Source organism: Pogona vitticeps, chromosome 1, assembly GCF_051106095.1.
Source record: "Pogona vitticeps strain Pit_001003342236 chromosome 1, PviZW2.1, whole genome shotgun sequence".
Taxonomy (NCBI): Eukaryota; Metazoa; Chordata; class Lepidosauria; order Squamata; family Agamidae; genus Pogona; species Pogona vitticeps.
In genome coordinates this window covers 27,560,099-27,580,754 of record NC_135783.1, presented here as the reverse complement: position 1 = coordinate 27,580,754, position 20,656 = coordinate 27,560,099, and the positions used below count along the sequence as shown (strand labels likewise).

Genomic DNA, 20,656 nt, shown 5'->3' with positions numbered 1-20,656 from the left:
ACAAAACACTGATTAGTTCAGTTCTTCAAAAAACAAAAATAACCCTCTGGTTTATGAATGTGGGAAACTGTGCTTTTGTATCAATGGCTCCCAGCATCAAGAAATGGCCCAACATTGCTGCACAATATCATCATCATGCTGCCAGCAGGAAAAAGGAAGCCGGACTCTACATATCAACGGTCGTCCTGAATGTTGACAAAACCCATATCAGCAGTCAAGATGGCCTACAGGATATTATCCTGTGTGCACTAACATTTCTTCTAGACATTTTGATTACTTTGTAGCTCTCATACCTAGAGAGCTTGCTGAAAAACAGCCCTCACAATTGCTTCATGTTTTGGTAAGAAGTGGTTACCTGATGAAAAAAAGAAACCAGGTTCTGGACTTTCCCCCTGTTTGATGTCTCTGTGAATGATGTGGTCCATCTTGACCGCTGACATGGGTGTGGTCAATATCCAAGAGCAGACTATCTGCTGCAGCTGTGCAAAATTAAATGCTGATCTGAAACCCAGTTTAAGAGTTATAATTTTTTGTTTCGGCAGTCCCATCATTTTTTTGTTTCGGCAGGCCCCTTTTAAAAAATTGTCTTGTAAAATGTTGATTTGTTTTGCCAGTGCAAGATCATTGCTGCACTCTTGTGTAGTAATGATTTATTTTCTGCTGCATTTATAAATGACTTACAATCTAACCAAAATACTTTTTCAACATCTTGCTTTAAAAAGTATATAGTATTACTGAACTCTTAAAATATTAAAACACTGCTAATTATGTCCTTTCCCCGATGACAGGCCTCCTACAAGTAAAATAGAATTACTGTATTAGTGATCACAGGTAATGGTGTATAACATACTGCAGGATAAGCAAGGTGACTGAACTGCTGGTAGAACGGTGTGTGCTATTTAATACCATAATTAGTGCTGCCTCATTAGATATGAAGACAATATAAATAAAATTATAGTACCCCACACTGGAGGTATGCCCTGGACATTAGAGGGAGCTTGAAGGAGGGGCAGAGGGCAAAACATTATACTACTTTGATCTTAAGAACTGCTGGATTGTATGTAAATATACAGGCCATAAGAAACCTCATATATTGACAATGCTAGTCATCAGTATCTATTATCAGTGTCTTGCATTCAGGTGTCAAACTACACATGAATTTAATCATGTTACTTTGACCTTGAGTACAAGGTTCCCCCATTATAAAGTGCCAGCACAGGAAGTCTCAGTCTGGACCAAGATCCTAGCAAATTGGCTTTACACCAGCATTTATGACTTACATTGCACCCTTGCAACTGTAATTTCAATTGGCAAAATCCAAATTATGAAAGTTCCCATGAAAACAAGTGGGACTTTTTTTTTTGTGAGACAAATTGCAGATGCAGAAGGGGGTTGCAGAAGGGAGTAAGGAGTGACTCCACCAACATCATACTCTAGACTAGAGTACAGTACTAATCCAAACTGAATGGTCCATGCTGGCAGTGTATAAAGATAGGGATACACCCAGGTATGGAATGATGCAATTAATACAGCTTTAGAAAAAGAGTTAATAGATTAACAGTGCAAGTCTATATACCTTTACTCAGAAGGAGATTCTGCTATGACCAATGGGTTTTAGTTCCTGGGAAGTGTTACCTGACTTAATAGTAAATTGAAATGCAAGACTGAGATGATTGACAACAAAAAGCTATTCAGATAAGGAGTTGTAGCTCTAATATTTCTTACACACACACACACACACACACACACACACACACACACACACACACACACTTGAGCTTACCTATCCATCTTACCTTTTACAGAGCTTCCTGATTTATTATTTACTGTCTTATGACAAAAACAATCCAGTTGCCAAGAGACGCTGCATAATTCAAATGGGAGAAGCACTGAAAGAAATGTGTGGGAGGTAACTGGGCCACAACAAATATCGCTACTACTTACATCAATATTTTATCAAGACGTGGTCAAAGCTCTGGGAAAAGGAATAAGAAGCAGGTTCTTTTCGACACTTTTCATCACTAATTAATCCCAGACTGGCTTGTTTAATGACATGCCTAAGTTTAAATACAGCATTACGTGCAGTCAGGCCCTCTGCTTGTATTAAATCCTTCTCGGAGTGTTTCATAGCATTATTTGAGGAGCTTATTTATGCAGCAAATTGCATGAAGCCTGGCTACATGCCAGCACATGCAGTGGACACTTCCATTGGCCTCTTGTCCTTCCTACTACTGTAAAACTCATTGTGGTGGTATATCAATATCATTCATGCCAATAGCAGATGTATCCCAATTTGAATGTACCCTCTAACATATGCTTATGAAAAGTCAATAAATAATCAAATGATGTAGGAGGAATGCAAGATTAAAAATTGGAGGGACAGGTTTTCTTAAGTGCTTTCTAGTTTTAGAATTCCCTACTGCTCAGATTTTATGCTTGTCTTCGTTTCCAGGCCATTTGTTATTTAAAGGAACACTGGAAGTTGCCTTAAACCTAGCCAGACCCTTCACCACCTAATTCAGTTTCATCTATACTGACTGACAGTCACTCTCCAGGCAGAGGTTCAGTTTCTCCACCCACACAGTTGGGGATGCCAGGGCTTAAGCCTAGAACCTTCAGCATGCCCAGCACGTGCCCCACCATTGACCCGTGGTGGTTTCCTGTTCTTGGGTGATACAACGAACTAAAAACACAGGTCTGTGCTCTTCAGAAATATTCTACTGCCACTAAGTTTCTTCTAAAAAGGTAAAGGTAAAAGTTCCCTTTGACAATTTGTCCAGTCGTGTCCGGCTCCAGGGGGCGGTGCTCATCTCCGTTTCCAACCCATAGAGCTAGCGTTTGTCCGAAGACAGTCTTCCGTGGTCATGTGGCCAGCGCAACTAGACATGGAACGCTGTTACTTCCACATAATGTTTCTTCTACATAATGTAAAATCAATTTCTAAAAACCTGAACCAGCTCCAATTTATTTCAACAGTGTAATCATGTCCCTAGTTTAACAAGGCACTACTGATTAAATCATTCCAGCGAATGGGTAGATCATAATGTTAGTTGATGTTGGTCTTCTTATCCAGCTGTATGAAAAAAGTCTTTGTTTTTTTTACTTGTATGCATTGTGACTTTGAAAATAGTGGCCAAAATCCTCTTGCTTAGCCTAATAAATCTCACTAAAGTACAGTAGGCTCATTGAATCAGTGGGGATTTATGAGTCACTTTCTCTGTAAGTTCAAGGTTCAAATGGGCCTGCTCTAACTGTGACTTACTTTAGCATAGTAAATTGTAATTAGAGGAAGCCTATTTGAATAGTCTACTCTTGTGTAATTTACTACACTAAGCAACAGGATTTCGGCCACTGTTTGTATGAGCACTTAAGATAGGTTTATGGGTATGAAAAATAGTCTAAGCACATCTTGCAAATAGTTTGAAATCAATCAATATTGAATAACATGACTGATTGATATATATACCATAACTTTCCAGCCAAGACTTGCTTCTGAGACAACTTCCAATGAACACAATGTAGCTGAGGGATCTATCAATCAGTCTATATCCAGCTTGTGAGACTGCAGCACATGTTCAATAAAAATCTTTTCTGTCCATCATTCAGCAGTGTTTTAAAATTGCAAAGAATGTTCATATGCAGCTTTTCCTAGCACAAACATTTTGTATACTGTTTTGCAGTGGCTGTATTTTCCTACACAATCTTCCACAGAATACATTTTTGTGTACTAGTTTCTGTAACATATACATATTTGTTGAGCTGAGAACTGTATTGCAAAATTCAGAGAACTGTAGAATCCAAAAGATAACTGTTCTGATCCAAACAGTTTTCTGGAAAATACAAATTAGGTCAGCATGCTTTAAAATGTGGAGCAAATGAAATTCACCAGCAACCCTAATAGAGTCTAGGTTCTCTGCCTTTCATCCCAGAGCAGGGAGAGAGAAAGTTTAGGCCTCCAGAAACCTTGGACTACTACTCTCTTACAATTCCTACATGTTGGCTATAGCTTCTGGAGGTTGGTTCAGAACTTATAAAGGGTTGTAGTTTCTCCACTTCTGTCCTGCAGTCAAAGGGCAAGAAAGGAATAGGAGCTGGCTGAGATCTTCCAGTAATGTGACCATATGACCACAGATGGTCATGCAGCACAGTGAATGGCCTGGTGGTGATGTATGGGAGCCAGAGTGGTGTAGTGCGTAGTTATGGAGAGACCCAGATTCAGAGCTTCCTTTGAGCTATCAAATTTACTATATGACCTTGGGCTACTGCTTCTCAGCATTGCTTACCTTGTGAGAATAAAAAAGGACATAAACGTAGGGTGATTAATACCTATATGCTGCTAATTCTGATTTATGGCACCAAGTACTCGGAAATAGATTGATGGCATTCTGTAATCATGCAGTTTTTTCCATGGCTGCACAGGTTTCAGGGCTCATAACCTCACCAGGGCATGTGAACTTGGCTTGCTCCTCTCCTGGGAAGCAGGATGGAGATTCAAACTCCCAGCCCCTGGCACATCAGTTCAGCACTCCACCCTACTGAGTTATGCCAGCTCTCAAAGATGGGATATAAAGATAATTAAATAAAACAAGAATAAGTGAATCTGAAGAACAGCAAAGATGACTTTTAAAGCAAAGTTATTAAAAGATCCTTAATATTGAATTTATTTCCCTGTAAGTAAGTTAGGGTGGACACTCAATTCACACTTATGTCCAAGAAACTCTAATCAAACTTGCATCCCATCCACACTGAAGATTTATTCAACTTCCTGTGTGCCGATGATACTCATCTGTTACTGTATCATCATCATCTTAGAAGTGCAGAGCTGGAAGGGACCCTGTGGATCATTGAGTCCAACCCTTGTTAAGGAGGCACAGTGGGGAATCAAACTCCCAACCTCTGGCTAAGTCACTGAACTATCCAGCATTTAAAGTTGCTTATGTTTTTTACTATAGTATTTGTTTGCTTTTTTTTTAGTATTTGTGCACACACTGTTGTGAGTTTTAAGTACAGTCCTTTAATGATGTAAGCTGCCTCGGGACCTTTTTTATCCTGAAAAAAAGTGAGGATAAAAATATTTGAAATAAATAGTGCCAGTCTCAGAAAGCATTATATATGGTGTAAGACAGTAATACTCAACACACAGTCTGATAGGTTTAAGGATCATGTTTGCTCATCTCCAAAAAGTGCAAATCAAGTGATATAAAAATGATTTGTAGCATTTCATCATTTGTCACCTTCTTGATCAATCATTGATCTCAGATACTTTGAAACAAAAAAGAAAGGAACTAGAATAATCTCATTTATTTGACTGTAAACAAGCGAGCAGCTTGCAGTCAGACAAAAAAAATGTAGAGACTTCTTGATCAAATGTCTTTCTGCCTCTTGCAGGAAAGCAGAATGGAAATATCACAGAATCAAAGCAAACTGGGTCAGATTTATTTCTGGCACTATTCCAGAAAGATCACCGATAGACTGAACTGCCACTTTGTTAGTGGCAAACAAGCAGTTGCTCTAAGGAAGAAAGCTGTGTACATTATGATAGAGAAAATTTTCTTTGCCTCATTACTTCATTATATTTTTGAGGATTTTAAATTTTTAAGATAATTATATAATGCAATTACACACCAGTGCCAGTACTGAGATTCTGCTGAGTGAAAAATCTTGTCATTGTAAGTAACATGGGAAATATGGAATTTTTGCAAGCGTGGGACATGTTTTCTACCTTGTGTCACTTGTGTCATGGCAATGATTGTGCTGACAGTATGATCCCTATGCCAGTAGAATTTTCCACCCAGCCAAAGCTCAATACTTTTCAAAACTTTTCAAAACCCCTAGGATAATAGCAGATTCTTCTTTAAACAATAATAGCAAGTAAGAGTATAAAAGTGTAATAAAACATTTGCATGCTGGAAGGTTAAATGTCAGCTATCACAGAATGATCTTAATGAGGTACTGGGGAAAAAAACATAGGAGGAGCCAGTCAGGATTTCCTTAGGATGTACATTCCATGATCTTAGTGCAACCACTGAAAAGGCTCTGCACCTGTTACAGAATGGTACCGTTTCACTGATGGAAAGAGGGATATAGCTTTCAGGATAGTTTTCACTTTACTTTTTAGAATTGTAAGTCCTTCATCCTATCATCTTTTTATTTCTTCTGTATACGTCTTCAAGTATACTTATTCCACCTTCTCTTTATTTTCTCCTGGAGAGATATTTTCTCCTGGACAGATAGTTTGCTTCCCTGTTTGTCTTTCAGCACTCCTAATCTTGGTTTAAATTTCTCTTTTGATTTCTTGGATCTTCTGGAAGACTTCTCTTGTTTTTCCTCTTTTCATGTTTTCCTTATTTCTTTGCACTGATTATTGTAATATTTCTCTGACTCTATGTGACAGTCACTGAAAAGCTGCATTCATGATCCTGACGCTACTCTGTCACCTTTTTATGTTTGTTTCTTGCCTGTCATTTACAATTTTAAATATTTCTTCCATTATCCATCTTCCCTTTTCTACTACCGGATTTATTTATTTTTTGTATTCTTCCCTAATAATATCCCTGGTATCAATCCACATGTCTTCTGATTCGTGATGTATTGAGTTTGGTTATGCGAATCTATTCTTAACGTGGACTTTAAATTAATCAGAAATGTTTAAATTATATTTTGGCACTATGATTCCTTTAGTGTTCTTTTTCAGCTTTACCATAATGTTTGGTATTGGATTCACAGAACTCTTTGAGTCATTTTCCTGCTTTGTCTTTCACCCTAGGTCAAATTTTCCAAAAATATTTGGTTCTGCTTTGTTCCTTACTTTTGTGTTCCACTTACCTGATATGTCTTTTTCTCTTTTTTCCTTTTCCTCTTTTTGGATTTTGTTTTTGTTTTGGTGTGTGATCAGTTTCCTCCTGGATATTTGCCAAACTGCTTTCCATTTCATCTTCTTCAGCATCTGCATTTGGAACATAGACTTCAGTAATTATGGGTTTTCCCAGGAGTCTAATTGATAGTGTTCACTCAGACCTTAATAACTTAATATTTGAGGTAGGTTGGTTTTAAGTTATGTAAAGCTTCAAAGAATGTTATTGTATTTTTCTGTGTATAATATGCCCCCATGTATAAGATGCCCCCCTTTCTAACACGAAATTGAGAAATCTAAGCAGAGCTTAGCAAGTGCAGGGGGAAAGCAGGGATCAAAGTGCTGCAGGATTGCTTTGATCCCTGCTTTCTCCTTTCTTGCTAAACCCACTTAGCAAGTGCAGGGGGAAAGCAGGAATCCCTGCTTTCCCCCTCCACTTTCTTGCCAAGAAAGTCCCTGCTTTCTCCCTCCACTTTCTTTGCAAGAAAGTGCTTTTCCTCTCCACTTTCTTTGCAAGAAAGTGCTTTCCCCCTCCCTTTTCTTCGCAAAGGGCTTTGATCCCTTCCCCCCCCTTACCTCTGTGTATAAGATGGCCCTCAATTTTAAATTTAAAGATTTTGGACAAAAGTATCATCTTATACATGGAAAAATATGGTAAGTTAATCCTGAATACAAAGCAAAAGGCAATGGAGTGCAATATGTAGGTCACATGGTCCTTGTTTTAACTGCCATATATTGGAGCAGCTGAGGTTTCCAAACATTTTAGCCAACACCCGATAGAGGACTGTTCACCATGTAGAGCTCTTGAATTTTTTCCCTATCTTGACGTTTCTAGCAAAGAGATAGGGACTGGGAATTGCAGCTTTTGCAACCAGTTGTGATCAGTCCTGCTGAAGGTGGCTTCTGGGAGCAGAAGTCCAAAATATCTGGAAAAGAACTCTCCCATAAGACATGTGGCGTCATGGCTCAATTTGTTTTCTCTAAAATAAAATGAAAAAGACTGTTGTTGCATCTTATAGGCAGACCCTGTTGGCCTCAATTTATCAGGAATGTGAGAAGTTACATTTTTTTAGATTGCAACTCACCAAGGCCCTCAAATAGAGCAATGGCCATGTTGGCCGAGGGATTCTGGGAAGTATGGGCTAAAAATACAACTTTTCCAAAAGCTCTGGAAGTTTCTGTTATTGTAAACTGACATTTTAAACTTCAGAACCATTTACTTAACCCAATATAGTTGAAAAGTAAGAATTTGACTAAATGGCCAAATTGGTAGAATATACCAGATGGGCGGGATATAAATTGAATGAATGAATGAATGAATGAATGAATGAATGAATAAATAAATAAATAAATAAATAAATAAATAAATAAATAAATAAATAAATAAATAAATTGGAGCAGGCTTGAATGAGCTAAATAGGGTCACTTAAAGTTGCTGAAGGTTGCATGTGTGTGGTGCAATCTTCACATTCAGATGCAAGGATCAGGTAGTTTAAAGTCTGGAAACCACAGTGCACCTCAGCAACCCTATTTGGCATGATCAAGATCTTTCACTTTAAAAGGAAAGATTGCTTCTGTTTAAAGGGAAAGATTTCTCTATATTCTTACATGGTTGTCTGGCTGTCCCTTTGGAGAAGCCTCTTAATGATCCACAGAGATGGAAAACTTCTGCTTGGCTCTCCTTGTGAGGAGAAGGGAGACACACTTTTCCAATTCTTTAATGGTTGCTAACTAATGCAGTCCAAAGTGATACTGTACTTTGACATAAATTCTTTAAAAAAAAAACAAAAACAAAGTCTAACTGATGTATTAGCAACAAAGAAAAATAAATGCAAAACAACTTCTCCTCTACCCTCCAAGGGAAAGCCAAGCAGAAGTTCTCTTTTTCTCAATAGTGTTAAGATTCATAAGCGGCTTTGCCAAAGTGCCAGCCAGCCAACCACTCTGGTTCAATTCCAATGGTCACACATGCTGAAACTGAACCCCAACAGAGTGATTCTATCTGCACCTAAAGAATAGTAGCCCCTTACAGTGAGCTGGAAATTATAGAGAACACTCCGGGGCAGAGCTGGTTTGCACTGGCATTTACATCATGTGATTGCCCGGAAAAGGAGTGGACCAGCCTATCCCCAGAGTAGACCAAACAGCAGGACGAATGCCCCAGGTAGACAAATTGAAATTTGTAATTTTATGATTTTATATATTTTTATACTGTTTTGTTTTATTTTGTAAGCCGCCCCGAGTAGACATGGTCTAGAGGGGCGGGGTAAAAATCAAATAAATAAATAAATAAATAAAATAAATAGGCACTGAGTTGATGACCCCAAAATGAAGAGAGTATAATCCAAGAGTAGGCAACTTTGGTGACCTCCAGGGGCCAATTATGTGACCTGAGGATTCACCAGGAGCAACATGGACTGCCATAGATGAAGGAACCCCCCAGAAATGATATCCAATAGAAGCCTGTTCTTATATGTCTCCTTTCTCCCACTTCAGCTAAAGTTAAAGACCATCATTAAAGAGACAAGAATACTGAACAACAGATTTATCCTTAATGATAACTCTTCAGATTTTGCCAGGTTTCTGAAAGAAAAGGTGCAAAAGTCTAGCAAATTTTAACTGTATTATCTTTGATAAAATTATGCAACTCAGGTTCTACTAATTTAGTAATCTATGATACAGAAATAATAAATTTTCATTCAAAAATCTTTTAGCATCCTTTCTCCAAATGATGTTAAAATGTCTGTAACTGAAGTAGAGAGTGACAAATGATTAATTTATTTACCTACTTACTCAAATTTGACTGTAAAGTGCTAGACTTGAGAGAGATCCATTTGGCAAAATTTTAGTTAAACCAATCTGTAAACCTTACACATTTGTGAATACAAGCCACCTGTGCCAAATTAAAAATGGGAGGCAGAGACAGTTGGCAGTATTTTCCTTCTAAATTCTTAAGTGAAAATTGTCCAAAGATACAGAGTCACTCCTTCACCCACATCTATGTCATGCTGATGTCAACCATACAGTCAAATGGAATCCAATGCTTTGGGTCTTTCTTGTCAGAGGGTCTACAATAATGTTGCCTATTTTCAGGTACTCAGAGATTGTGCATTTACACAAAGGAAAAATACACAGAGAGAGTGGAAGCTGGAGACAAGCCATTGATACTTCGGGAGCTGTCTCCTTCCTGCGGCTGGGACTTAACTGCCCTCCAAAGTTGTGGCTCAGTGTGTCTGGCTTCATTCCTCCAGCAAACAGGGAGTAAAGCCAGTTTTCCAGTGAAGTGCTATCTGGAGAACCTCCAGCCAGTGGTTTAGCCAAGGAGCCAGTGACTAGATGGAATGTCACTATGCTGCCTCATGTATATGGCCGCCATCCAAAACCAGTAACTCATCCTTCATTAAAGAGTTGCCATCAGCATGCTTTTTCCAGACAGTCTGTGTTTCAAGGGCTCTGACTGTAAATTTATTATAGGCATATTTGTACTACTTTCAGGGTGAAACTGAATGTCATATCCCAACAAATCGTAGTTAGTTGTCCCACAGTGAAGTGTTTTTGACAACATCTTCCCTTTCAAGAAGGAAAGAAAAATGCAAAGAATGTGTTGTTCAATGTTGACAATGGAAGGTTCAGGATGCCTAAAAGAGATAGACTAATATAACAACTGATATAAGTTGCTTTGTAGACATACAGTGTTTCTTTTTCTTTCTTTCCCTCTCCTTCCCTGAACTTAATCAATCAATCAATCAATCAATCAAAATGAAATTGCTTCAAATACCAAAAAGCCATAATGACAGCAAACTGACCTGATTTCAAGCTCCACAGTTGATCATAAAACCAATTAAAATGTAGCTAAGTTCTTTAATCCTCCACCACCCTCTGAGGCAGTCCATCAGTCCATTCCACTTCTGAATCACTCTTACTGTCAGGAAGTTCTTCCTTTCTTGAAATTTAAATCAATTTTTTTTCAGGTCCTACCCTTTGGAGATACAAGAAGGAAGCTTGCTCCATCCTCCATGTGACAGTCCTTCAAATATTTGAGGATGGCTTAGCAAGTTAGGTATCTGGCTAGGAAGCCAGACTTTGAGAGTTCAATTCTCCGTAGTGCATACCAGAAGATCTAACCTCTGTGGCCTTGGGCAAGCTACACTATCCCAAGGCACCCCGAGAAGAAGGGAATGGTAAATCACTTCTGAGTACTCTCTACCCGGAAAACCCGGAAAAGGGTTGCCATAAGTCAGAATTGACTTGATGACACATAATGATGATGATTATATTGACCCTCACCCCTTTCTTCTCCAAGCTAAACATGCCTAATTATCTCAGTAATGCCTCACAGGTCTTGGTTTCCAGACCTTTCATCATCCTGGGTGACCTGTGGGTACAATCCAGCTTGTAGATATCTTTCTTGAACTATGGTGTGTAGAACTGGACACAATATTCTAGGTAAGGTCTGATTGAAGCAGAGTAAAGAGATACTATTTCTTCCCTTGATCGATACACTACACTTTGATGCAACAGAATATTGCTTGGTGGTTTTTTTTCCTTTCTTTTTTCTTCTTGCTGTTGCATCACTCTTTTGTCTCAGGTTCTGAACTTGTGGTGTAATAAGACTCCTAGATATTTTACAAATGTTCTACCCATCTTTTATTTGTGCATCTAGTTTTCCTGTCTAAATGCAGAACTGTACATTCTTCCTTGTTGAAACTCATTTTGTTTATTTTGGTCCAGTTTTCCAATCTATCAAGGTTTTCTTGAGTGCTATTATGTCTTCTAAAACAGTGGTTCCCAACCTTGGATAACCAGGTACAGTATTCATGGACTGCGTGACTAGCTGTGCTGGCCAGGACTTTGGGGAGTTTTGTCTAAGAACACCTGGGATACCCAAGGTTGGAAGCCATTGTTCTAAAGTATTAGGTACCATTTTCAGTCTGGTGTCATCTGCAGATTTGATGAGCATCTTCTCCACACTCTCATCCAAGTTACTTTTGAAGATGTTGAACAACACTGGACCCAAGATGGAACCCTATGGCACCTTACTTGTTAGTTCTTTCCAGGATTATGAGAAATTAGTTGTGAGCACTCTTTGCGCACAGTGCACCAGACAGCTACAAATCTGCTGAACTGAAGTCTTGTGTGGTCCACTTTTTTATGAATCTGGCTGCTAGCATATAACCTTTAAATAACCTTTGAATTGCAGAGATTGAAGGGATGCAATGGATCCCTGAGTCCAGCCCCTCTCAAGGAAGCACAGTGGGGAACTGAACTCCCAACCTCTGGCTCCACAGCCAGAGACATAAGCTACTGAGATAGCAAGAGGAACCTTGTCAAAACCATTCCTAAAACTGAAATACACTACATTAACAGCACTCTCTTGTCTACCAAGCTGGTAATTTATAAAGAAAAAAAGAAAAGAACAAACAACTAGGCTGGCTCAATTTGTTTTTGAGAAACCCATGCTGAGTGTTTGAAATCACAGCATTTTTTCTTAATGTTCATAGACTTGATTGTTTAATGTTCCAGAAGCCTTCGTGTTATTTATGTTAAACTAGTTGGTAGTTGCCAGGATCTTCTCTCCCCCTGCTTTTTAAAGATGGAGATGACATTTGCTTGCCTACATTCTTCAGGGACCACACCTGTTCTCTAAGAATTCTCAAAGATGATAGACAGTTCGGAAAATGTTCTGCTTTTCCTTAACTGGGCTCATGATTGTGGAAACATTGTTCTATTTTATTACAGACATATAGGATAGATCGACTTTGATTTTTAAGACTTTGCTCCATACATTCGAAAAGAGGACTGTTTCTGAATCCTCCTTAAGTTATGATGTTCTATTGCTGTTCCCAGTGTACATGCGATCAGCTGAATGAACAGATGGGGTTTATGGTTCATTTCAAACTGTTCAATCACTCAAGCAGCAAAAATTGCATTAATTCCCTCACGCAGTTCGAACAAGGGGCAGAAAATTTTATAAAACCACATCATAGGTGGGAGAAATAGATTCTTTGCCATTATCTCTCCTCTCCCAAGATGCTATGAACTCAACAATTTAAAATGTTTAAAAACTACACATGACCATCACAGCAAAGGAAAAATATCTGCTATAGTACTACCAAAAAAAGGGAGGTTCCAAACTATTCTTGAGATACCTGAGTGGTTTCTGTACCAACTAGTCATTATTAGAACTGAAACTTTAAGAAGTGATGCTTTCTTTTGCTTTTCCCCTCTTTTCCCTCACCTTCCTTTTTCCTTTTGTGCCCCATTTTTACATTATAAATTGGAAGGCAGAAACTGTCTTGTTCTTTGTCTGTAGACTTCTCTGGTAATACATTTTTCTGAAGGCCATAAACTACACCCCTAAGAAAAGTAATCAAAACAGGCTTAAACCAGCTGCCATAAAAGGGTGGGAGCAATGGAAGAGATACTTTGGATGTGGGGGAAAAGTGGGGAAGACAACAATTTTTTGGTATTCATATCAATGAGCAGCTCCGCTGGAGTGCATCTCCCCAGCTGCTATCCAGCACCCTTCCTCCAAGCAGAGGAACTTCCTAACAAAAAGAACTTGTGAACCTGTATCTCTGTGTTCTTGTTTTCCTTTTCCTTCCTGGTCCTTCTTACTTTTTTAGTTTGCAGTCATGAGGTCAAGTGACTGAGGTTTGCAGACAGCAGGTAGAGATAAGCTTTGTTCCTTCACCCATAATGCTAGAACCCAGCCTCTTTTGCGCGAAAAGGCATGGCGGGAGACTGAGGACAAATTAAAGGAGGTGGCTCTTAACACGGGTCACAGCTGAACTGTCAAATGCATTGCCACAAATTTTAGCAATGCCTACCAGTTTGTATTGCTTGAAAAGGAGTTAAATCAATCATGGTGACTATGGCTATCAGCTGAAACTGAAAAGATTGAAGTGAGACTGTTGTACTTTGGGTGTGGGAGAAGAGAAGACTCACTGGAAAAGACAATTATATTGGGAAAAGTTGCCTGGAACTGGACAGAGTACTTCATGGATTACTATGTCCAGTTCTGGGCACCATCGTTTATGAAACATATTTGCAATTGGAACCTATCCACAGGTGAGCAAACAAGGTGATAAAGGGTCTGGAAACCAAGGCTTATGAAGAACAGACCAGAGATTTGGATATATTTGGCCTGGGAAGAGAAGACTGAAAGGTGATAGGATAGTTATCTTAAAACATTCGAAGGGCTGTCATGTGGAAGATGATGTGAGCTGATCTTCTGAAGCTCCAGAGAGAGGATAAGGCTTAAACTGAGGAATTCAGATAACAGGAAACGAGATTTCAACTAAAGATTAGAATTTCCTGATAGTAAGAATTGTTTGACTGCAGAACACACGTGGTTGACTCTCTTTAGGTGGAGATTTTAAAATAAAGGCTAGATTACTATATGTTCAGGATGCTTTGGTAGAAAGTTGTAATGTTGTTGAACCTTCATCTAGCTTCTAATTCTACAATTCTATGAATCTATGACTCAAGTTGTCACAGGGCTATTTTTACGTATATACTGTACTTCTAAAGCTCTTTTATATTGCCTTCCAGTTTTTTTGGACCTCTTCCAAGGATTACAAGTGAGAAATTAAAACAGCCATTACAAGAAGCAATGGAGAATAAGAGATTTACATACGACCTGTTTATGCAGAGCTAAATGCCTGTGAAACAATTAAGCTGCTCAACAGAAAACAAGAAGTGAAAGAAATAGGCATGGTTTCCTAGGAGAGCATTCCAGTATAACTGAAATAAGCTCTCTCTTATTTCAAAGACAAAGACCATTTTAGGAGGTATAAAAACATTCTGCCCACATGGCTTTTATATGCTTCTCTATGAACTGGTGTTTGGCACCCAGAGAGTACCGTGCCACCCTCTCTCCTTCCTGCACTGTTATCCTAGATGGTGCTAATTAGATTTAAAAACCTCTAAGGTACTTTGCTTTCTTCCTGTGTGTGGCTATCTTCCATTGCATCCAAGGTGTCATTTTGCTTAATGTTTCATGGGTAATTGTGTGTGTGTGTGTGTGCGTGTGTGTGTATGTGCCTCTCTCTCTCTCTCTCTCTCTCTCTCTCTGTCTCTCTCTCTGTGTGTGTGTGTGTGTGAGAGAGAGAGAGAGAGAGAGAGAGAGAGATCATTCCAAGCATGAGGAATACTTTCCTGGTGGCTTCCTTTAAACATTTCAGTTCAGGATTTCTTTAATTTTCAGTACCTCAGAATGTCAGGCAAAAGCAACAAAAATTAAGAAAGAAGGAAAAAAAATGTTGTGACACCTGAAAGACTAGCTGCAATTGTATTACAATGTGAGCTTTCATGGACAGGTCTGAAGTGTCTAAAGAAGTAGACGTGTCCACAAAAGCTCACATTAACCTCAGAAGTTACATACAGAGCTTTGGTGCTGCAAATCTTTCTATAGGGTATTTGTGCTGGAAAAGGAAATAGTCAATATGGAATGACTTAGCTTCATAGGAAAAGAGTAAGGTTAAACCAACTAAAACAAAGGGCAGTCCTTTTTCAGCTAAAAAAACTCAGTAATGTGAGAAAAGGAAGAGGGGTAAAGGATATTCTTTCTTAATTTTTATATATAGTGTTTGGGTGTGTTGTTATTTTCAAATTCCCTCATTCTTTTGAATCTTAATCCCTCTATATAGCAAAGTACTCCTAAATCTGGATTGTGATCTCACCTGTTTGCAGAGCAAAATAAAATATCGATACAATCAGATAGGGAAATAGCTTGCATTTCCTATGGCTTGTAGCACAGTCTGGAGCAAGCTGATTCCCCAGCAATCCACGATACAGCGGAGATTATGAACCTGCCCAATCTTGATCCATGCCAAAGATGGACCTTTTGCCTCCAATGTCAGGGCTACTCTTTTTTGCAGTTGTAACAATTCATGAATGGATGGAAGAATTGCTTTAAGGGAGATTGCCTCCAGCAAAACAACCCTTTCTGGTGCTATCAGATCCAGTAGTTTGGATGCTCTGATTTCAACCTGCTGATACAAAAGGTCCATCAGTAGAATATTCACCTAGCTCCCAGTCTGAACCTTCCACACCAAAAAGGAATTACTGCTAACAGCCAACATGAAATCCTGGTTTGATTGTTAGACAAGGACTGAGGAGTTGTTATTGCTGTTAAGTCATCTCTGATTTATGGTGACCATATGAATTAGTGACTTCCAAAAGGTCTTACCATCAACAGCAACTGCAGACTGAATTTTGTGGATTCCTTGATTGAGTCAATTCATCTCTTACTTGTTCTTCCTATTTTCTTGTTGTCCTCAACTTGTCTCAGTATCACTATCTTTTTCAGTGAGTTTTGTTTTCCTAATATGCTGAAAGTATAATAACCTCAGTTTAGTCATTTTTGCTTCTAGGGAGAATCCAGGCTTGATTTGATCTAGAACCGTTATTTGTCTGGGTTTTTATGTTTGTTTGTTTTTGGTGGTCCATAGCATTTGTAAAGGACTAGAGAGACCTATATTCAAATCCCCACTTAGTCAAAAAGCTCATTGGTGAACTCAGGGTCAGTCTCCACCATTCAGTTCTAATCGACCTCAGCGGTCACTGTGAGGAGAAAAACACGGAGGGCCATGTGCACTTCCTTGAGTGCCTTGGAAGACAAGTAGGATTAATATTAATAACTAAAAGTCTACAAAGGCTAAGAAGTTTTATTTGGCACATGTGTTAATGAACTGCAGCCCACGTCTTCACATAACAGATTAATCCTCCTCATAAATAACAATTTCAGTCCAGTTCTGTGAACTAGTTTGTGTGACATGGTCAACACCCATTTTCCTTTTATAAAAAGGCCTGTGGAGTGAAAATTAACCCAAATCGTTTGGAAGACTCCTGTAATACTGTGATTAACCAGTTTATGATAGAAGGAGTTTGCAGTTTATGATAGAATGAGTTTACAGCTGCCGATCCATTTCCAGGCACAATTCAAAGTGCTGGTTTTAACCTAAATGGCTTGGGTCCAAGTTATCTCAAGGACCACATCTCCCTCTATGAGCCTGCATGGGTGTTAAAAATATCAGGGGAGGCTTTTCTCTCAGTCCTGCCACCTTCACAGGTGTGTTTGGTGGAGAAATGGGAGAGGGCTTTCTTTGTTGCTGCTCACATTTTGGAACTCCCTCCCACAGGAGGCCAGGAAGACTCTCATCTTTGCTGTCCCTCCTGCAAGCAGATGAAGACCTTTCTCTTCAGGCAAGCTTTTAGAATGGATTGTTGTGCTTTGCTGCTTTGAATGTGTTTTTGGTGTTGCTTTTGTTTACCATGTTTCAGTGTGATATTTGTATACTTACAGTTTCTAGCTTTAAATATTTTATTTTCATTTATGTAAGCCACCTTGGATCCTTTTTAAAGAGAAAGGCAGGGTAAGAATATGATAGATAGATAGATAGATAGATAGATAGATAGATAGATAGATAGATAGATAGATAGATAGATAGATAGATAGATAGATAGATAGATAGATACTCCAAAATTTTTGAATATATATACAGCATTGTTGTTGTTGTTTGTTTAACTTATACCCCACCTTTCTCCCTGTAGTCAGCTTTACATGAATGGTTTAGGAAACACAAACGGTTTAAGAATCACAAATATTAAATGACAGTTACAAAATATTAAAAAACATAAATAATGTATAGTTTAGCATAGATACACTGTGAGAGAAAAGAAACATTAAATGCAGGAATACTGACATAATTATATTATATTATTTATTTATTTATTTATTGGACTTATATACCGCCCCATAGCGCTACAAGCACTCTCCGGGCGGTTTACAATTTTTAATTATACAGGCTACACATTGCCACCCCAGCAAGCTGGGTACTCAAATATTACTAGCACTGGCCATTGCACTCTAAAAATTCAAGCCTGAAAAAAAAATCAGCAAGAATGAGGCAAATTCTTGGCTGATGCTAAAACTATATAAGGCAACTCACTTGGTCTTTAAACTGCCTCATCATTATCTCCCTGTCATTATCCTGTTTAGGCTCCTCAGGAGGCAGCTACTGATCTCTGTTAAGTACATCCTGCAAAGGAGGTGGGGGCTTTAATCTGAATTTAGCTGTCTGCTCCTTCTGTGCCTTTGACCATGATTCAACCTGAGAAGCAAAATAAAGCAACATCTTGTACACTGGCTAGAATGAGACATTTCCCTGGAATTGCCACGTTATTGGTATTTTGTTCCTGCAACAAAGGAATTGGCAACGTACAATTAACCAGCTTAGCAGGAAAATAGCAAAGGAAGAGCAGAATAAATTACTTCCTAGGTTTGTAGGAATACCTTGAACTTCAAAAGATACTGAAAACACAGTCACTATAACTGGTTTAATGAAGTGTAATGTGTGTATAGGCATGGTAATATGCAAACAAGCAGCACTCCTTTTTGCATTTGGGGTAAAGAAACTATGATTCTGCTGATAATTGTTGAAATGCAATTCCTACAGTTCTGATTTGGGAGGATGGGACTTGGGAGAGTTGGGTATGATGTACATCACCTTAGTTTCCCCTCTTATTTTTAAAACCTTTCAAAATAACTCACTTTTCTTGTTCCTCTCATAAGCCTCTGAGTAAGGCAGGTCCAACTGATAGCATTGGGCTATATCCAAAGCAGCCTCCAATTTTTTTGTTTAAGCTAAAAAAGTTCTGCTTCCTGCACTTCTTTCTCCTTTTGTTTACAGTTTCAATTATCAATTGTAACAATCTGTAATTTTTTGTTTCTCATTACATGGTCATTTTATGTTTTCATGGACATGGTCTTTATTGCTCCACAACTATACTTCTCCACTGGTCATTATTCTCAGTGCAAGAAATCCTAATTAGCTTAGCTTATCTAGTTCTTATGTAGACTCATTTCACACGCTAGCAAGGTTATGCTTAAAATCCTACAAGGTAGGCTTAGGCAGTATGTGGACCGAGAACTCCCAGAAGTACAAGCTGGATTTCGAAGGGGCAGATGAACTCAAGACCAAATTGCTAACATGTGCTGGATTATGGAGAAAGCCAGAGAGTTCCAGAAAAAACATCTACTTCTGCTTCATTGACTACGCAAAAACCTTTGACTTTGTGGACCACAGCAAACTATAGCAAGGGCCTGGCGTGCTGTGGTCCATGGGGTCACAAAGAGTTAGACATGACTTAAGGACTAAACAATAACAATCTAGTTCTGACATGATTGTGACATGTGTTTTATGAATGATTACAGTTAATGACACAATTGTCACAGCCTACTCTTATCTCATAACCCTCCAATTTCATTACAGTGGACCCTTGACTTATGGAATTAATAGGTATTGGAACGGTGGCTGCAGGTCGAAAAGTCTGTAGGTTGAGGCTCCATTGACCTACAATGCATTGAAAACCGATTAATCCGTAACCGGATTAATTTTGTTCCATTTTGGGTTTTTTTTTCCAGTCTGTAGGTCGATTCTCTGCCTGCAAGTCGAACCTAAATTTTGCGGCCAGAGAAGTCTGTCACTCGAAAAGTCCGTAAGTGGAGCCATCTGTAAGTCAAGGGTCCACTGTATTTATTGGCCAGTACTACAACACAAATATTTGTAGCTCAGGATAACATTTCATGCATCTAACAAAGCAAACTGAGTGTAGTGTATGAAGGCTTATGACATTTAAAATGTTTTTCTTTATGGTGCCACAACTTCCTGTTTTTTGTTTATTTGAAGAGTTCTCCCTCCCTCCCTCATGTTTAATGCAGGTAATAACTCAAGAGAGAAAACAGAATGCAATTGGCCACGGCTGTCTTGACCTTCTCATGTCCTTGTCAGCAATTAGTTTTACTGGATGATAACCTTGAGAAGATAAGGAGTGGTCACTAATGCCCTAAAGAATAGCCAGCAAGCACCATAGTAATACCCCCTACATCTTTGATGCTGGTAACTGTACAGCCACAGGGCACTGCTTAGGGCAAAAATGGGGAACCAGGTGTTGTAGCTACAGCTTCCATCAACCCTACCAATCATGCATGGCCTGTGGAAGCCGTAGTCTGAAAACATTTGCAGGGCTCAAGGTTTCTTTCCACTGTCTGGTGGAGAGCTAATTGTTTTATTCTTGTGCTTGGTCTGCAAGCTACATCTAGTGCAAAAAGTGGCATCTGCCCTTTTTAGCCTCCAACCATGCAGACGTGTATTCTGTGCTGAAAGACCTGCCCAGGTCAACAGTTAAATATTGAGCCACTGAAGGTGCTAGGTAAAGGTTGCCCTTGACATTTAGTCCAGTCGTGTCCGACTCTAGGACGCGGTGCTCATCTCCGTTTCCAAGCCATACAGCGAGTGTTTTGTCTGAAGAGTTTCCGTGGTCACGTGGCCAGCACGCTAGACACGGAATGCATTTTACCTTCTCACAAAGGTGGCACTATTTACCTACTCGCATTTACATGCTTTCGAACTGCTAGGTTGGCAGGAGCTGGGACAAGTGACAGGAGCTCACTTCGTCCTGTGGATTCAATGTTATGACTGCTGGTCTTCTGACCCTGCAGCACAGAGGCTTCTGTGGTTTAACCCGCAGCGCCACCATGTCTCCCACTGAAGGTGCTACTTTTGGTTTATATGGTCCTCAGCAGCTCAGGACCAGGGTATCTGTGACTGCCTTCTGCCATACAGACCATGTTGGTTGTGATATGGAGGAGGTGCTCTGCTTATTGTTTGGAAGGCTGGCTCATTTGGTTGCACTGCGGAGGAGGACTTTCTCTATTATGTTGGCCTTTATGTAAAACAGTCTTCCACTGAGATTAGGCAAGCTCAGTATCTTGAATGTTTCCATTGCAAATTGAAT

The 20,656-nt window shown here is 39.2% G+C and overlaps 2 long non-coding RNA genes across 4 annotated transcripts in view; one reads left to right on the top strand and one right to left on the bottom strand.

Moving 5' to 3' along the window:
* LOC144585771 (uncharacterized) overlaps positions 1–17,568 on the bottom strand; it is a 29,439-nt gene extending 11,871 nt beyond the window's left edge. The window contains exons 1-2 of one of the 3 annotated variants that reach the window (XR_013540315.1): positions 16,047–17,568; positions 6,826–6,946 (exon numbers count right to left, since the gene is read on the bottom strand). This is a non-coding gene — a long non-coding RNA (uncharacterized LOC144585771). Of the gene's footprint in view, positions 1–6,825; positions 10,576–10,659; positions 14,576–16,046 lie in introns of those variants that run through there. The other 2 variants (XR_013540316.1, XR_013540314.1) reach the window with 2 other exon arrangements.
* On the top strand, positions 6,913–17,492 carry LOC144585772 (uncharacterized). Its single transcript, XR_013540318.1, has 2 exons — positions 6,913–7,038; positions 14,408–17,492. It is a non-coding gene; the product is annotated as an uncharacterized LOC144585772 (long non-coding RNA).
* Positions 17,569–20,656: the final 3,088 nt, after the last annotated feature.